Source organism: Macrobrachium nipponense, chromosome 42, assembly GCF_015104395.2.
Source record: "Macrobrachium nipponense isolate FS-2020 chromosome 42, ASM1510439v2, whole genome shotgun sequence".
Taxonomy (NCBI): Eukaryota; Metazoa; Arthropoda; class Malacostraca; order Decapoda; family Palaemonidae; genus Macrobrachium; species Macrobrachium nipponense.
Genome location: NC_061103.1, coordinates 26,377,047 through 26,381,254, shown reverse-complemented (window position 1 = coordinate 26,381,254; position 4,208 = coordinate 26,377,047).

The window sequence follows — 4,208 nt, the reverse complement described above, 5'->3', positions numbered from 1 at the left end:
GGAGAAATCAGAAAGACAGTGAAGGAAAAAATGTGTAATTAAGTTTACATTGTGAAAGATGTTTATCGACGTTCAATAGTTCTTTTATAATGAATTAATTGCAGGAGGGGAAACTATTTCTTTGTTCTTAGGCTTAACAATAACCCTTCCCTCACTTCCTCTTGTTCAGAATGACAACTCCTTCTTCAAGCTAAGCAGTCAAGGGTTTTATTGAAACTTTTAACAATTAGACATAATAGGCAGGTGGGTTTTTACCTTCTTTACCAAGAAATTTTACTTGCTTTTTGACCTCGTTAATTATCATGTCTTACTAATTTGAATTTGAGCGCATTTTTAATCAAGCGTAACGTTATTAGAATAACTACCCCCGTACAATTGCCCCCTGGATAATCATCCCCCTTGAGAGAGAGAAGGCTACACTTTATTTTATTTCATTTATTTATTTATTTATTTTTTACCCGAGGAATGATTTAAGTACTGTACTCTGTTTTTTTGTTTTTTTTTCATCTGTCCCATTAACCGCCTGTGGTGTTTGCTTTGTGCATGGTAACACTGCGTTCCCGGCTTTAAATAGTTTTACGCTATGTGTAAGTTTTAGGTAAATAAAACAAGGTATATCTGGGTGTGCATTTGCAACTGAAAAGTGTTCTAATAATTTACTGTATGCGAATTACACCGTTAATATTCGAATGGGATATTGTTATTATAGTTGAATGTAAGGTGCCTTTTCGGGGTGGCGAATGGAACAGCCAGACATAAATTCCATTAAACAGATGCTAAACCAAGTTACGTTCTATCGTATCTGGCTAGAACGCACTTTACAAAAATTAAAAGTATATACTGATATACTTGCGTGTAAAAAGTAACATTTAGCTCAGTAGCAGAGTAGGTGTGGTCCAATACAGTTGACATCTTGCCGTAGTGAACGGCGAGAGAAGCAGTTTTCCCGCCCCTGCGTCTGGCTGTTCCATTCGCCACCCCGAAAAGGCAGCTTACTTTCAACAATAATAACAATATCCTATTCGAATATTAACGGTGTCATTCGCATACAGTAAATCACTAAACGATTTTCAGTTGCAAATGTTCACCCAGATATCTTTTATTTACCTAAAACTTACACATAGCGTAACTATTTAAAGCCCGGGACGCAGTGTTACCATGCGCAAAACACCACAGATGGAAAAAAACAGAGTATAGTTGGTAATTAGATGACTGTGGTGGGTCGCAGGTGAAGTCGAGGAAGGTATATATCTAGCTTCTTCTCAAAAGAATTGCTGACGGCTGGAAGGCAGGTTGAAATAGCGAAAATTATCATATATATATATATATATATATATATATATATATATATATATATATATATATATATATATATATATAAGCCATTCTAGAGGGCTTATAAACAACTTTTCCCCAAGAATATCTGAACATCTCAGAAGACGCCATGAGGTCGTTAAACGTCATTCTCTCTCAGATGAAGAAAGCGTCACCTCCCCCAACATCCCCCAAAAAGTCCGTTACATGGCGGGTCCTCCTTATAGGGCACTCATTGGCCAATAGACCTAAGGACAGGTGCCAGACCCAATCATGGCCTAGAAGCAATATATCGGGGGTTTCTGGGGGGTATTGAGGAGAGAGGAAACCAAGCCGTCTCCTTGAGGGTCAGGCAGTTAGCCGTCGGTCAAGCAAATGGGTGGACGTGCCGTTTCCCCCTTGTGCCCTCTGCCGGTTCCTCGCTCGGTCTCAATCCCGCCGGTACTATAGATATTAAGTTCATTTCACTCGGGCCCTTGTGTAAATTTATTAGAATATAAGACCGGTGTTAAATTAATCACTGAGCGTTTGATTTCTGCATGACCCACAGTAACTTAAGAAACCCACGCGACCACCAGGTCGGGGTCATAATTTTGGTGTCAGGTGTGGGGTGCGCTGGCGAAGCGCTAATTAACGTTAAATATAGCGATCTGTGGGGTACCATAGAGTGCGTCGTAATACAGTGCAATACGCTAATTGGTCAATCGTTAACCAACTGTGGGTCGTTGAGGTTGTGCCAACATGAATAATTAATCGCAAAAGTGAAAAACCAGTGAGGTGACAATGGTGTTATAATACACGAAGCACGAGGGCCCAGATGCCTGACGGTGATGCCGAGGGCGTGAGAGACGCTAGAGCGGTAGAAAGTAGCCCGTAAGGAGCGAAGGTAGATCAAGAAATTAGACGGACTATAAGCATTTTTCTTAAAGCGTTCATGGAACGGAGACAGCGTGGGGGGGAAAACCAGACGACGCGCGAGGGACTCTGGACAGTAGCAGACCGTGTAGCGGACCGTCGGGCAAACACGAATAGTAACTGTGAAAGTGTAACCAATGGGACCACATCGTCGGAACGTATGTTTACCACTCCGCCTCCGCCTCCGGACGCAGATAAAAGACCAGGTCCTGTAAGAGAATTACCAGTCCTTGGTACGGGTACGTGCCGGAATTCGACGGTTCGCGGCAAAGGAAGGTTACCTCTCCGTAGAGGCTTTTTAACGTATGTGGAATTCGCTACGGAAAGGTGGACGGACGAGGAAAGAGTATTGCTTGCCAAACAGAAAAATTACCGGGGACGCTCAGCGTAGGATGGTAGGTGGGAAATATGGCTCTTTCGGAGATTGGACCGATTTCAAAAAGAAAATGATCCGCCGTTTTGGCCTCCGGAAGAGTGAACGAAGAAGGTTATGGGCAGCCTACCACCCCACCGATGAGGTGGGGGAGACTGTGGCCTCTTTTGTCGAGCGACTGTCACAGGACTATGATAGTCTGGCACCTGAACTGGCCTAGATCGGAAGACGATAAAGATGCCTTCTGCAAGCATATATTGGAGAAGGCCCTCCCCTCAGGTGTGATCGGTATCCTCTACGGAAACGCAGGACTACAAGCGCCGTTAGAAGATGCTATCCCAGCCATACAATCGCTAGTGGATACCACACGGCAGGAACAAGAAGGAAGTGGGGCTGCTCCCCGCCCTTTCGTAGCTGCCGCCGCCCAGTCCTGGTACAGGAAGACGCACCCTACCAGCCCCACCCTCCAACTCCAGGGCTGGCCCTAGTGCCAAGCGTCAGAGGGGAGCCCAGGGAGGGGGGAGCGTGGATACGACCCAGGGGGCGCTGCTGGCAGTGCGGGAGTAGGGGGGTCACTGGCGCGCCCAATGCCCCTTCTTTGGACAGTGGGGTGTTGTTTATGGGTGCGGTGCAGCTGATCACCTGGTCAGCCAGTGTACAAAAAACGGCGTCGCACCAAATCGCGGGCCCCCACCCCTCCCTCAAGAGGAAGGGGAAGGCCGCGAGGGAAGGGGAGGGGAAAGAGCGAGTGCCGACGAACCAATCCCCCTCGGCACTCCAAGGGCCAGCGGCCGCCGCGACCAGAGGAACGACAGAGGGCCCAGTCGGAGCGATGCCACCCTCCAGCCAGCAAGTAAGAAAGGACCTACCCCGACCCCGTGTGCTCCCCCTGGCCCCGGGGTGAGTGCTTCGGTAGGAGAGGCTGGACGCCCGTCTCCCTCCGCCCCTCTCTCTCACGAGGATGGAGATGGAGCTGTACCTATTCTAGAAGTGGGAATAGGCTCGGAAACCCACAACGCATTATTAGATAGTGGGGCATGTGGTCTCTTTGATCGAGGAACACTTAGTGACGGGGCGCTCCCGTTTTCAGCATCGAAAGGGTATCTAACGTTGCACAGTGCCAGTGGGCATACCATCGTGTTGCAGAGAACAGTACAGCAAACACTATCTCCCCTCGGTGGACGAATGTTCACTCACAAATTTCTATGGTGGTGCCTACCACCCACCTCCCTGGCGTTCCCATTATACTGGGAATTGGGTTCGTTGAGCAAGCACCGAGTGCTTCTCCTTGGGGTGGGGGAGGGGGGAGGAGAGGTGAAAGTGGCGGTGCCAGTAGGCGAGGGACAGTACCAACGGGTCTCCAGGGAGTGATAAGCCATTCTAGAGGGCTTATAAACAACTTTCCCAAGAATATCTGAACATCTCAGAAGACGCCATGAGGTCGTTAACGGTCATTCTCTCTCAGATGAAGAAAGCGTCACCTCCCCCAACATCCCCCAAAAAGTCCGTTGGGCATGGGCGTCCCTTATAGGGGCACTCATTGGCCAATAGACCTAAGGACAGGTGCCAGACCCAATCATGGCCTAGAAGCAATATATCGGGGTTT